The sequence below is a fragment of the Trichosurus vulpecula genome, chromosome 1, assembly GCF_011100635.1.
Source record: "Trichosurus vulpecula isolate mTriVul1 chromosome 1, mTriVul1.pri, whole genome shotgun sequence".
In the NCBI taxonomy this organism is placed as follows: Eukaryota; Metazoa; Chordata; class Mammalia; order Diprotodontia; family Phalangeridae; genus Trichosurus; species Trichosurus vulpecula.
In genome coordinates this window covers 436637386-436652679 of record NC_050573.1, presented here as the reverse complement: position 1 = coordinate 436652679, position 15294 = coordinate 436637386, and the positions used below count along the sequence as shown (strand labels likewise).

The 15294-nt window shown below is 40.6% G+C and overlaps 1 protein-coding gene across 1 annotated transcript in view; it reads left to right on the top strand.

Moving 5' to 3' along the window:
- Window positions 1-15294, top strand: part of CMYA5 (cardiomyopathy associated 5) — a 126652-nt gene that overhangs the window by 26866 nt on the left and 84492 nt on the right. The window lies entirely within an intron of this gene.

Here is a 15294-nt window from a genome sequence, read left to right as displayed (position 1 = left end):
GTGCCTTCTACTACTCATGACCACTGATCTCATTGTTAAGCACTATTTATTTTTAAAGATTTGAGGGCCCTCATTGGGATTGAGGTCACATAGACAGTTCCAGGAAAGCACATTTGAATGTGATTTGCAGTGGCTGGCCTGAAAGGGCTCAGGCTGGAATCTTGTCAGTAACAGAAATGATGAAGAGGAAAGATCGACGTTCCAGGTTGAGGAAATGGAATGAAGGCACAGAGTCTGGAAAGTCCTAGTTGTGTTTGGGGGACTCTGAGTAGGCCAGATGGGTTGTAGGGAAAAGTTCTTGTAGGGGAAGAGCCAGAGGTAGTACTGAGAAGATAGGAGACTGAGGGAGGCTTTGATTACCAGGCTAAGGAATTTGGACATTATACCATAGGAAGTGGGGAGCCACAGAAAGTTCTGAAGTATTTTAGAGATATTAATCTGACAATGGTATGCAGCTCGAATCTTACTTCCTTTGTGAATCAATCCTTCCCAGGCCACTCTAGTCCACAGTAATCCCTTCCTTCTTTAAAATTGCAACACCTGTAGTCATAACATGGTAGATTTAGAGCAGAAAAGACTTTGGAAGTCATCTAGCCCAATATCCTAATTTTACAGTTGAAGAAATTGAGTCCAAGAGACACAATGATTTGTGTCCAATGTCACACAGGGGACAGTAATGAGCTCCAACCAATGTCTGCTGACTCCAAATCCAGAACATTTTCCTACTGCTTCAACCAAGCCATTTATTTGTCAATAGTTATATGTAGCCTTGTGATATTTATTGTGTTTCTGCCTTAAATTAGATTGTAAGCTCCTTGGAAGCAAGGATAGTGTCATGACTTTTTGTGACCCTCATAGCGATAGGAGACAGTGATCATTGTTAGGAAATGTTAGTAAAATGAACAAACTATTTAGCCTCATAAATCTAGAGTGAGAAAGGACCTCAAAGGCTGCCTCATCCAAACCCCTTTATTTGCTGAGGCCCAGGGAGGTCTTCCCATGAGTAAGCCCCATGCAAAATGTTAACCTCAGAGTATATATACATTTCTTCAGGGTCAGAGGGCATCACAACAATACAACTCAAACCCATGTGACCCAAACCCATGTGAACTAGGCCTTCCCATGACTTAAGCAGGTCATCAAAGACTCCCGATTCAATCAAAGACTTTTGATTGAAACAAAGGCAAGACTCAAAGGCACTTGATTGCCTTAGTGCTGAGAAGCACTCCAAAACAAAAAACAGCAAAAAGTCTCACCCTGCTTGCCATTATACCCCATTTGAGGTTTTCTTGGCAAAGATACCTGAGTGGTTTGCTGTTTCCTTCTCCGGTTCATTTTACAAATGAGGAAACTGAGGCAAAGAGGGTTAAAAGACTTGCCCGGGGTCACACAGTGTCTGTGGCCAGATTTAAATTTGTGACTGTAGGCCCAATGCTCTATTCATGATGCCACCTAGCTGCCCTTTTCAGGTAGTAGATCCATCAAAAATTGCATTTGTATAGATGCAGCCTCTGCTCCCTGCCTCCATTTGCCTGCTTCCCTGCTGACCTTGGTTTTGACCCATAGCCCTGGTTTTGCTTTTGTCTCTCTGCTGTTTGCCTCACCTTATATGCCCAGTGGAATGACCTGAGATGAGGTCCCAGGTCTTCAATTACCTTTGGTCATTTTAGTACCATTTTATTCACTGACTGATGCCAAGTGAAACTTTCCACCTGTCACTTGAATTTAACTCTCAAATACTTGACAGAGGCTAATATATCAGCTGTCCTTTCCCCCTGACAGCTGGATTGCTAGTTCAGTTCCCTCAAATCAGGACCAATTATGAGCCTCCCCAACCAAATTTTAAGCTGCTTAAAGGTAGGAACCATGTTTTGCACAACTTTAAAAAACCCCACAGCATTGAATATAGGCAACTTTTGTATAACTGTTAGCAAGTAAGGCAGGCAGCACAGCTGAACTTGGGTGAATAGTTGATCCCACCCCACCTCATCAGTAGCTCTAGCTCTCCCGTCTCCCCTGCTGTGGCTGCTTGCAGAGTTTTGACTGCTGGCTTTTGTGACTTTGGTCCTAAACATTTGAGACAGTCTGTGCTGCTTTTGGGAGGAGGGAGTGAGTTAGAAATGTGAGACTGGGGCCTCACTGTGGCGGATGATCGCTGCTGCAGGGAGGAAGTCTGCCCAGGTCTTTCTCTTGCTGTCTCTAAGTGAGTTTCTCTTGCGCATTAAGCTTCTTCTAGGGGGTGGGGGGGGGGGGGAGTCTTGTGCACCAAGTCATGCTGCTGAAGTGCTTGAGGTCTCTGGCACAAGGAACAAGTTCTTGGCACCTGTCACAAGGTCATCAAAGTCTGTCTGCTGGACAGTTCCCTGTCCTATAAGACATGCTCGTGTCAGGTGCGGGAGGTGGGGTCCTGACAATAGTATGTTCTCAGTAAGTGCTTGTTGATTAGCAATAAAATAACCACAGGTACTAGCTTCCTTTCTTTTCCTCTTAATGGTGTTGATGATAATGATATTTCTGCATTCCTGTTACAATTTCCTTAGCAATCAACAAGCATTTAAGTGCTTATTATATGTCAGACAATGTACTTGGTACTGGGAACACAAAGGCAAAACACAAACACTCCCTGTCCTCGAGGAGCTTACACTCTATTGGAGAAAACCATGTAGACATTTAGAAAGTAATTTTGGGGCGCAGGCACTTGCTGCTGGTTGATTAGGAAGGACCTAAAGTTGGAAGTTTTATTTGAACTGAGCTTTGAAGGAGACTGTTGTTGTTGAGTCATTTTTAAGTTGTGCTCACTCTTTGTGACCCCATTTGGAATTTTCTTGGCAAAGATACTGGAGTGGTTTGCCACTTCCTTCTCCATTGAAGAAGACTAGGAAGTTTTAAAGGTAGAAGTGAGGAAGGAGTACTTTCCAGGGATGGGGAACAGCCTGTTCAAAGACATAGGGACAGAAAATGGTAGAGTATATGTGTTGTTGCTTGTCCTTTGTTCTCAAAGAGGACCATAACATCAGGGAGGTGATGCCATGACTTGCAAGTGAATTGGATTTAAGTGAGGGAGAGCTGTGTAGGGTCACCAGACTCACTTTCTCCTCCAGAGCCATCTGGGTCCAGTGGCAAGATACAGATCAGGATGACTGGAGATGGCCCACGATGCAGTGGGAAGCTTTGGCCTTTTTAAGTTAAGGTCTTTTCCAGGTCTGACTCCCAGTTTGACTGAGGCAACATCCATTCAGTGATTAAGGCTAAGATCAAAGAATGGCCCCTTTTACCTGGGTAAGAGCCTTAAGGTTTCTGGCCAATACAGAAACAATCACTACTTATACTCTGAGTCATCAGGGCCCAAACAATGACCAAGTGAGGCCAATCTATTCTTGGTCAATCAGTGATGGCCAGAGTGATTAGGCCAGATTGACTGGTCCTCCGAGTATATGAAAGGGAGTGATATATAATCAGCCTAGAAAGGTAAGATGGAATTGGGGTTGGGAAGAGCTTTAAATGCCAAACAGGATTTTCTATTCCATCCCAGAGATGATAGGAAACCACTGATGTTCGTTGAGCACGGGAGTGATGTGATCAGACTTGTGCTTTAGGAAGATCTGTTAGGCAGCTTTGTGGAAGATGAATTAGAGGGGGGAGGGATTAGAGGCAGGATGACCAGGAGTCTACTGCAATGGTCCAGGTGAGAGGAGAGGAATCTCACACTAGGTGGTGGCAGTGTGAGAGCAGAGAAGTGAATGGTGGAGAGAAAGTTGTGAGGGTAAAATTGACTAGATTGGATAGGGAGGTGAGGGAGAGCGAGGAGTCAGAGATGATTCTGAAGTTGTGAACCTGGGCACTAGAAGGATGGCAATCCCCTCAACAGAAACAGAAAAGTTAGGAAGAAGGGATGGGTTTAGAAGAAATCTAAATTTGTTTGAGATGACTATGGGATACCCACTGGGAAATATCCAATAGTCAGTTGATGATATGGACTAGAGCTCAGGAAAGAAAGAATAACATCTGGGAATTATCTATGTAGAAATCAAAATTAAATTCATGGGAGATGATAAGGTTGCCAAGAGTGTGCAGAGAGCCAAGAGAAGAATGCTCAGCAACTGTTATATGGAGGAAAAACTTTTTTGGAGGGAGGTGGGGTTGACCCAGTTACTATTGCCAACTACCTTCTTCCTGTTTTAAAAGTTCAACAGCTGTACTCTTACGTTGTAAAGACACCCATTCTTCACACTTTGACTTTGAATGCTGCAGTCAAGTTCCCATCATGGCAAGGTAAATTCTTTCCCCTTTGGGTGTGCCTTCATTTGCAAAGAAAATGAATTGAAGATGTCATCTTTGTAGATAGAAATAGAATGAGATAACTTTGAAGGAAAATGAAGAAAGAAGGACAAATTTCTTATGCCTCCAAATCTCTCTCTCTCTCTCTCTCTCTCTCTCACTCACACACACACACACACACACACACACACACACACACACACATGCATACACCTCTGTGTATTTACGACCATTTCCTACATTGGGAGAGTTTTCCTCTGTTCCTCCACTCTTTCTGCCCTTCTTAGACTCAGGGCTTGAGTTGACTGTAGACCAATGTAGTGTAATCTGTATGTTGAATTTCCTTTTAGCCATGGCACTAAGTATGCTTGGAGATGTTTAAATTGCACCCTTAGGACTGGCTGCTCCCAGTTTAGAAGTAAAGGAAAACTGTTGTAATATAAGACCATCCGTGACATGAGTAGAATATTAAATATCAAGACAGTATAGGTACAAAGTTACCTTGATCAATGTCATTACCCAATAATATCATTAATAAATTTTAACCAAACTCCACTATGATGTCACAAAACCCAGCTGGGGCATCATCTGGCTAGTCATCCACTTCAAGCATTTGCAAATCAACAAATCTCAAATAAGCACAGAAGTGGAAATCTTGAAAATCAGAAGGAAAATTGATAAAATGGAAAACAAAAAGGACAATAGAAATGATCAAACAAAAGGCTGGTTCTTTGACAAGACTAATAGAACCAATATACATTTAGCTAAACTGATCAGAAAAGAAAGAGGAAAATCAATTTACCAAAAAAATTTTTTAAATGAGAAAACAGAGAAAAAATTGAAAAATAATTTTCAGAATTTACTACACTTTTTTAACAAGACTTTTGCTTTCATTGGTGTAGGATAATCCTGGTAAGGAACTTTCATCACCAATGTAGACCAGCTCCTTCTCTGGAACTTTAAAGTCTTAGAGTTACTTGGGGGGCTGGGGGGTGGAGAGGGGTGTTTACAGGTTAAGAGAATTGATCAGAGTCATGCAGTCTGGCCAAAGGCAGGACTCAACCCAGGTTTTTCTGATTCCAAGGCGGGCTCTCTCTATCCACTATTTCAGGCACAGTTGTATGCCAGCAAAAGCGAGAATTTAAAAGAAATGGATAATTACCTACGGAAGGATAAGGCACTCAAATTAGCAGGACATAAAATGGAGATTGTGAGCAATTTAATCTCAGAAACTGAAAGTGAACAGGCTATAAAAAGCAACTACAAAGGAAAACAATCCTTCCTGATCCAAATAGATTTGCAGGTCAAGTCTATGAGATACACAGAGAGCAATGCTGAACAAATTACTCCCAAAAATAAAGAATGAAAATATCGACTAAACTTCTTTCATGAGACAAATAAGGTCCCAATAATATCTCAACTAGAGGGAGATAAAGCAAAGAGTGAGAACTTAAGACCAACATCTCTAATTACTACTGATGCAAAAGTAAAATTCCAGCCTAATATCATTCCTATGGGACTAAGTACCTGTATCGTATCATTTCACCTGGCATCTTGTTATTGTAGCACCACATAAGGATATCAGATTAGGCTGGCTCCTGATTAGACATCATTTTTAAAAGTTAGTATTTTGCAGAGCTATAAGTGGGGTGTAATAATTAGAGCAGGGTCCTGAAATTTTGAGGGTAGAAATATTTTAAACAATGATTTTTAAGTAATTGTTCCATTTTAAAATATATCATGTTTGCATTTTGATTTCCTGATTAGACAATGTTTAACTGAAGATGATTTGAGGTTGTTGCTGGTCCTTGGTGCCAAAATTGCCAGTTACTGGCTAGCGTTTCTAAAGAGGTGAAGGTGGCAGAACTTCAGGCAGAAATAGAAGAGAATACAGGACAAAAATATTTCCTTTTTTTGTTGTTATTTGCTAATTTGTTTGGGTCTGCCTTATCTGTTTTATGATATTAATACTCAGGGATAGGGATTGGACTACTGAATTTATTTGATATAGAGAGCTATGCCCTTTGTGAGTGCAGGCAGGTTCCCTTCTCTGCCACTTAGAGTCTTAGAGAGTTGCCTAGAGCAGTGAAAGGTTAAAGCACTTGCCCAGGCTCACACAGCCTGGATGTGTCAGAGGCAGGGCTTGGAGCCACTCTGCCATGCTGCTTCTTGGCTACTATTCAGAGGATTGTCAAACAAAATTACCCCATTGTGACATATTTCAAGAGATCTTGCATATTAATTTCTACAAAAATATGTATGAGAATGATCTATACATACACTGATGATATCCTTGATGAAAACATGAGAACAGAGCATATGGGCTTTTGCAAATTCTTCTCTGTAGCAGATCAGTATTTATAATTTTACAGTCACATTAAGTGATTAAGAAACAGAGAGAATAAAAGATTTATTTACATCTTTTTTTTGTTGATTACCCCACAAAATCACTTAACTTGATGGATGTGAGGAGAGTCTTAAAGGTTCATATGAAATGAAGTACTTTGCTGCATATATTAAAATCCTTTAAGATTCCATGATAAATTCAAAGATGAAGACAGCTTTATCCAAGGCTCCACTGATCATCAACAACAAAGGAGATTTTGGCTCACTGGAGACCCAGGTTCACCAAAGGTGTTACCAGGATGTCCCATCTGGTTTCAACTAGAAAATGAATGTCTCTTGATGGCAAAGTTCTCCGGATGCTCAAGTTCATGGATGTCGCTGTGCTGACATAATGTAAGCTCCTTGAGGGCAGGGACTGTTCGATATTTGTCTTTGATTCCCTAGAGCCAAGCATAGTGTGTGTCATATAGGATACATTTTAAAAATGTAAGTCTATGGACACTATGGAGGATCCTTAGTGAAAATCATGGCTTCTTGAAAGAGATGGTGCCAGCAGTGCACAATGGAAAAACAAAGTAAATAAAAATGCAGATCGCCCTGATTCTGAGAAGCACTTTATTAGACCATCATTGAATTAGCCCATCAATACATTGATCTTGGACAGGTATTGTAAATGAACAATGAGCTGGGCTTAATCAGAAGAGATACAGTCTCCTAGAGGTGCTCTCTCTCTCTCCCACATGCTTACACAATAGTGTGTAATGACTATAGAATAACTATAACAGAACATAATAAAAGAATAAAAAAGCACAAAGTGATGTATGACCTTCAAGAAAGGAAATGATAAATCCAACTGGAGGATTAGAAAGACTTTATGCAAGAGGTGGCTTTTGATTTGGATCCCAAAGGACAGGTAGGATTGCAAAAGTTAGAGCTAAGTGGAGAGGAGCAGTGAAGGCATCCCTAGCATGAAGTAGAGTGCGGCTAAAGGAATGAAAGTGGGAAAGTACTGTAAGCATACAACAGACATCAAGCATTCCATTTGGGCTGGAGTGTTGCCAATATGGAGGGAAGTGGTATGAATTAAGAAGAATGTAGGGAGGCATGAGGTTGGAAAGGACCTTGAATGGGCAGGACAAATATATAGAATTTTGTTCAGGAACAATTGGAGGGCTTCGAGTAGAGGACTGATGTGATCTGAGCTATGAATAAGAGTGATTTGACAGCAAAAGACAGGATGAATTGGTGTGGGTAGAGATTAGAAGTAAAAAGATTAGTGAGGAGGTTGTTGCAGGTTGGTGGTCCTGAGGGTCCAGAGGGATGGTAGTAGAAATAGACAAGAACCAATTAGAAAGCTACTACACTGGTAGAATTGATAGGGCCTTGCAATTGATGGGACTTTACACTGGTTGTGTGTAGGAAGTTAGGGAAAGGGGAGGGTCAAAGATAACATTTAAGCCTGGCATTCAAGGCTTTCTATATGCTGGTGTCTCCTTATCTTTCTAGCTTCTCTCATTACTCTCATTCATGTATATTTCTATCCAGCCACATGAGACTAGCCAATATCCCAGTGTGGAGATGGAGCTGAGTCTGTTGGTTGGGTTAAGTAGGTAAAAATTTCTAAAGTTAGAAGGAAGCAGGGATGTGAAGCCAGGCAGACTATTCTATTTCTACAGGTTTGTGAGGAGGGAAATGATGCTTAAAGAAGATTATCCTAGCAGTTATATGTAGAATGGATTAGAAAGGCCAAAGACTGGATGGAGTCAAGAAAAATGTCTGGGCAGATTACATGATCAGGGCACAGGGAACTAGATTTTGGAGTCATGTAACTTGAGTTCAAACTCTGGCACCACTTCTTGCTACCTTGATAACCTTGAACAAGTCACTTCCCTTTGTCTGAACCTCCATTTTCTCCATAAACATAAATGAAGGCTTGGATAAGATGATTTCTAAAACCAGTTAGCTCTAAATCAATGATCCAATGACCTTACGATCTAGGAAATTATTCCAGTTATCTGGGTGGGTATCACAAGGTTCTGGGCGTGGGTGGTGAAGGTGACAATTGAAAAGAAGTGAAGACATTGTGAAGAAGGAATCAAGAGCCTTGATGATAGATTGGTTGTGGGGGATGAACAAGAAAGAGGAAATGAAAAGGAGTTGAGTGTGTCTAGCCTGGGTCACTATGGAGGTGGGGGAGTGGGTGACATCACTAGATGTCAAAGAGGAATTTAGCAGTACAAATAAGTAGTTTAAAACAACCCAACTGTTTTAATCCTTTAAAAGTTAAGACAATTGATACCTTTGACTTGGTGACTCAGTTCAGTCTCCATTAACTGTGAAAGTTGGTCCCAAAGTTTAAAGTTTCTTTATTTGGTCAGTGAAATGACCTTTGGTGCCCCTGCTTCAGGTTGGTTCTTCGAGAAGATCAGAAAGAATTTGGACAGATGGTGGAGGAAGCCTGCCAACAGACACCCATGAATTTTATTTCTCCCTTCCATTTGTGGGCAGCCTTCGATGATATCTGGGTTATGGATTACCTTTTATATCACCAAAAAGCACCTCCTCCTCTTCACTTTTCTCAGAAACTAAGCCTGTGAGCAAAACATGGAAGAGCCACCCTACGCAAGAACTGGTGCTGGAAATAGAACAAGAGAATAAGCATCCTGATTCCTCTTCCTAAATGTACAGTCATGGTCCTGCAGGAATCACTACCTAGTGAACTCTGAGAATGGTGACGATGGGTAAATAGACTAAGTCATGGCAAAATATTATAGTGAGCAATAGGCTGTCCCAGTCATCTTGATGACCAAGTCTGGTTTGTATGTCTACCGAGAGTGATATAAAAATACAATAAGCAGTTGCACTATGTACAAGAAGCATCAAGTACTGCGTAGAAGGCTAGAGGAGATGCAAAATTCAGAGAGGCAGGGGAGGAATTGAGAGAGTATAGGCCTTGGTGTCAGGAGGCACCCTGGTTCAAATTTTACCTCAAGTATTAACTTTGTGAGCTAATCACCTCTCTGAACCTCAGTCTCTTCGTCTATAAAATGAGTATAGAAATGTCTATGTTTCCTACCTAATAGTGTTAATCTCAGATGAGATAATGTATGTGAAATGTTTTGCAAACTTTAAAACTATAATTGCATCCTTCTTTTCCCCCCTAGGAATTCTCTTCCTATGCAGAGACTACAATGAGCTCAGAAATGTACAATTTGCATGGGTCAAATCTGATCAGGCTCATTATTTCTCCCAAAGCCAAGATTATTGCATAGAAGGCTGCTAGGTCCCAGAGCCCACACAACCAGAGCAATGCCATCTATGCCCTCACCCAAGTACTCATTCTTTCTCTACACCCTTCAATCAGGACTTATACCCCACCCAACCCCCAATGTTGATGCTATCCTTCTTTCCCCTTTCTCTCCCTCCTTTCTTCCCTCTCTTCCTCATACTCAGAGCTATGCTGATACCCAGCCATTGGCTGTTCCCCCTTTCCCTCCTGTTCACTCTTCTGTTCTTGGAACCCAGAACCTACTCTATCATCCACACTATTACTCTTCATCCATGAGCCTTTCTTTTCCACACCTAGAGACTAATTCCTCTCAATCAGAACTCCTTGGTCTCTAGTATCAAGATAGCCTCTGAATGCCCACAAATTTGAGAGCACCTACATGTGGCATATAGCTTCTGGGGCACTGCTGTTCTTTTTAACCAGGAGTCTCCAGGGTTTAATAATCATGCCACTTATAAAGATCACTGGAAGGAGCTAAGGATATTGATCCTAGAAAAAAGACTTAGGCTGCAGGCAATGATAGTATGTCTTCAAGTATCTCAAGAGCTGCCATGTATGAGAGAGAGATTAGACTTTTTCTGCTTAATCCTAGAGGTCAGAATTAGATCTAATGGGTAGAAGTTGTAGAGAAGGGGCAGCTAGGTGGTGCAGCAGAAAGAGCACTAGCCCTGGAGTCAATGAGTTCAAATCTCGGTCTTAGACCCTTACTAGCTGTGGGACCCTGGGCAAGTCACTTGAACCCTATTGCAAAGAAGAAGAAAGAAGAATGAAGAACGAAGAAGAAGGAAAAAGAAGGAAGAAGAAGAAGAAGAAGAAGGAAGAAGAAGAAGAAGAGGAAGAAGAAGAAGAAGAAGAAGTTGTAGAGAAGCAAATTTGGGCTTGATATGAGAAAAAAACTTTCTATTTAGAAATGTCTAAAAGTAGCCCCTCCGGGGATGTCCCAGAAGGTCATAAATTCTTCCTCACTGAAGATCTCCAAATGGAGGCTTCATGACTAGTTATAAAAGGGTAGATTCTTGTTCAGATGTGGGTTGGATTAGTCCATGAACTTGTTTTTAATATTTTTCATAATAATATTTTGATATATTTCAATACATTATTTCCTTTCTAATGCAATGTTTTATGTTTTATTTTGTTTTGAATATTTTATTTTTATAATTACACATAAAAACAATTTTTAACATTCATTTTTTAAAATTTAGAGTTCCAAATTCTCTTCCTCCCCTTCCCCCTCTTTGACAAGGCAAGCATTATGACACCGATCAGTATATTTTATCTTATGCATTTAGAAACATTACTCTCTGAGAAGGGGTCTATAAGCTTCACCAGACTGCCAAAGTAGTCCACATCACAATAAAGGTTAAGAATGCCTGGGCTAGATGGCTTTTGAGGTCCCCTCCAGCTCTGAGATTCTGTGATTCTGGGTAGCCAATACAAGAGGAGGTAGAGAATTTCCTGTGGTCTTCTCCTCTGGGAGACTACACTGATAGAGGTTTTACAGATAATTTCCACCTAGAGTTTGAGCTTGAATTCAGCACCTTGATTTTTTTGAAGTGTGTTTCCTTATGAGGTTTCTTTTCTAGATATAGTGTAGTTCCTTGACTGAGGAAGCAGACCCTTGAATATCTGAGTCCAGGCTTTCAAGCTGTGGGTGAGGGAGGTGGATTTAGGGCCCATGGAAAGGTGAACTTTTACCCACAAGGTCACAAACAGCTGGCACTAGAAATGTGAGACAAACTGGTCATTTCAATTGCGGGGGTGGGGGGTGATGTGAAAAGGAAAACTGGATTCAGAAAGACTGGTTCAGGACTAGCAGGGTAGCCTGCAGTGGTAGGAGATCCAGCACAGGGTCCCCCCAGTTTCAGGCAGCTCTGTTCTCTGAGCCTTTGGTCTCCTGAGAAGAGAAAACTAGGGTTTCCTGCATCTCAGAGGTTTTCTTGGCCCCTAGTAACAGCACTTTAGACACCATTCTGGGTTTAAAAGTATCTTATAAAGTACTGTGGGAACACAACACACAGTGGAGTGAGGAGCAGAAGTGAGGTATAATAACCAGTGAAGAGTGGAACATTTTCACTCTTTATAATGGTTCTTTGAGCTAACACCGAAACTCAGAGGTAGCTGTAGTGCACTTACCTCTTGTTTGCTTCCTCCTGTGGAGTTTTCTCTTTTTTTCTTGTTAAAGTATTGATATATTTTGGTTTGACGCAACAGGCCCTGCCCAACAAACACTGGAACAAATCCCTGTACAAAGCACATTCTTTGAAAAAGTCCATTGATTGTTAACAGGCAGGAGAGATGTGAACTTTTCACTCGAGTGGCATGGCACTAGCATTGTTTCTGAAGGGAATGTTGTTTCCTCCCCATGTTGACATTAATTTATACTGTTGTAGTTATTGTGCCTGTTATTCCTTTGGCTTGGCTTTATTTACTCTGCTTTTACTTCATACAAGTCTTCCCACATTTCTTTGAATTCTTTATATTCATCTTTCTTTATAGCACAGAAATATTCTTTTACAATCACAGGACACAATGTCTTTAGATCCATTCCCCAATCACTGAAGACAAATTTCATTTTCAGCTTGTTGTAGTCGTGAACAAGAGAGACAGCATGGTGTAGTAGATTGAATGCTGGCCAGGTCCTGCTCCTGACACATACTGCCTTGTGTGACCCTGGGCAAGTCACCTAATCTGTCAGCACTCTAGACTAATGCTGTCAAATGCAAATAGAAACAGATCCTTATGGACTGCATATTGACTTGGAAATCACAAATTGACGTTATCTAGGGTGTATTTTTATTTATTTCGTTAAGTGTTTCCCAATTATATATAAATCTGATTCCCTAGCCCTAGCCACTTGCAGGCCCCCAGTTTGACATTTCTGTTTTAGGTAATTCTCTAAGATTATAAATTTCAACATTCACTTTTTAAATGAGATTTTGAGTTCCAAATTTTTCTCCCTCCCTCCTTTGCCTCCTTCTCCCCAAGATGGTAAGCAATTTGATGTAGCATGGAATCATGTAAAACATATTTCTATATTAGTCTAAGATTATAAATTTCAGAGAAGATGTTGATCTGTTTTGGTAGGAGTTTTTCTAAACTGTTAGGTATTTCTTTTGGTCTAGAGGTGCTATGGAAAAATTACTGAGACACTAAGGATACTATGAGCTAAGAAAATTTGGGAACCTCTGCTCTAGACCAATGAAATCACAAGTCCAGATTCTAGCCAGAAATAATGAATAATCATTATCAATAACTATACTATTATGACAGTGATAGATGTGGAATCTCTGGGTCAAAAAACATGAATACTCTATTAACTTTTCCTGTATATTTACAAATAGCCTTCCAGAATAGTTGAACTAACTCCTGGCTCCCTTCATAGTGAATCAGTGTGAATGTCTGATTTCCTTTTTCTCCATCTGGCTCATGACAGGCACTGTCCTAGGTGCTAGAGATGCAAAGACAAAAGGAAATACTTCTGCCCTCAAGTATTTTGCCTTCTACTGAGGGGAGAAGTATACAACATGTTCACATATGAGTATAATATAAAATAGGGGAGTGATGGGTTCTAGAAACATTATCTAGACAAGGCCACTACAGTAATATTTGAGGAGAAACTTCAGGTTGAGGGAATCAGAAAGGACTGCACCTCAGCTGAATCTTAAAGCATGATTGTGAAAAGTGGAGAATAAGAAGAATTCCAGGCATGAGGTTGCTACAAATGCATGGAAGTGGGAAATGACATGGTTGGTTTGAGGAAACAGAACATTTGGCTGGAATGTACAGTATGTGAAGGAGAGTAATATGAAGAAAATCTTGAATATGTAGGTCACAACCAGATTGTGAAATGCCTTAAATGTGATGAGTTTATATTTTAATCTAGAAGCAATCTACAGAAGCCATCAAAGGTCTCTGAGCAGAGAAATGACATGAGCAGACCTGTGCTTTAGGAATGTTATTTTTTCAGTTACATGGGGGATGGATTGGAGAGGGAGTTGCCTGGTGCCAATTTTGTAGACTATCACAATAATCCTAGTAAGTGGAGATAAGGGTCTGAGGCAGGGTGGTGACAGTGCGAATGGAAAGAAGGAACTCCATACACAGGATGGTATGGTTCTCTTGGACATAACAACCAATAGGAGGTGGCAAGAGATTGTATATGGGAAGGGGTACCATGAGAGAGAGAGGGAAAAAATAATGATGACTCTGAAGTTTCAGGGCTGGGTGACTGGGAAGACAGTGGTGCTATCAAAAGAAATAGTAAAGTTGATTGGGGGGGCGGGGCAAATTTGAGGGAAAGGATGAATTTGAGAGGCTGGAAGTCCTGCATTCGACTCCTGATTCTGACATGTAATAGCTATGTGGTCATGAGCAAGTAGCTGAAATCTCCAGTGCCTCAGGCAAATAATTGTTCAAGAATATGATTACAGATAAGTTGCTTATCTTTATTAGTGGAAGGAATTCACCATGCTAATTAAATAATAGGTGCAGAACAAAAGAAAAAATCTGATGAGTTCCAGGTTAGGAATGTTGAATTGTTAGTGGACCTCCAGGAAAAGGTGTTCAGCAAGCAGATGGAGATGTGGGACTAGAGTTTAAGAAAGAGTTAGGAATTAGAGATTATAAAGATACTTGGATTTCATTTGCATAGAGGTGAAGACTGAATCCATGGGGGCAGAAGAAATCAATCATCTGATGTAGAATCAGAAGAGAAGAGGCCATGGGACAGAGCTTTGAGGGATACTCTTAATTAGTGGGTGGGAGATGGATGTTGAAAGCAAAGGAGACTGTGGATTTTCTAGAATAGGCAGGAAGAGAGAATTGGGAGACAACAGTGACATGGAAGCTGAAGAAAGAGGTAGGGGTGGGAAGTAGTGTTTAAAGCTGTAGAAAGATCAAAGGGGACACGGACTGGATAAATGCTATTGGATTGAAAAATGATGAGGTTTTTGAGAGAACAAGATATGTGACATATGACATAAAAATAAGAAGTAGGAAGCAAGGAGACAGGATGTTTAAAGATGACTCTGAAATTCTGAACCTGGATGACTGGGAGGGAAATTTGAAAGAAAATGGAAGTAATGGCAGAGAGCCTGATTTGGTGGGGAAGATGAGTTTGATTTCGAATATGTTGAGTGAGAGGCATATTGATTTACTTCTGCCCAGAATTTTTGTAGGCCTTAGTATCTCCAAAGATTATTGGCCCAAATTTTGACTTCAATTCATTCCAATATTTTACATGCTTGGCCATTTTTGGTCATTAGGAGTAAAATATATGTATCATGTTGGTATTTCATTATTTATCCTTAGGTATATCAGATTTTGCCTTTTATATTTTAATTTCATAAGAGTTGATAAATGGTTGATCTTTTTATTACTCT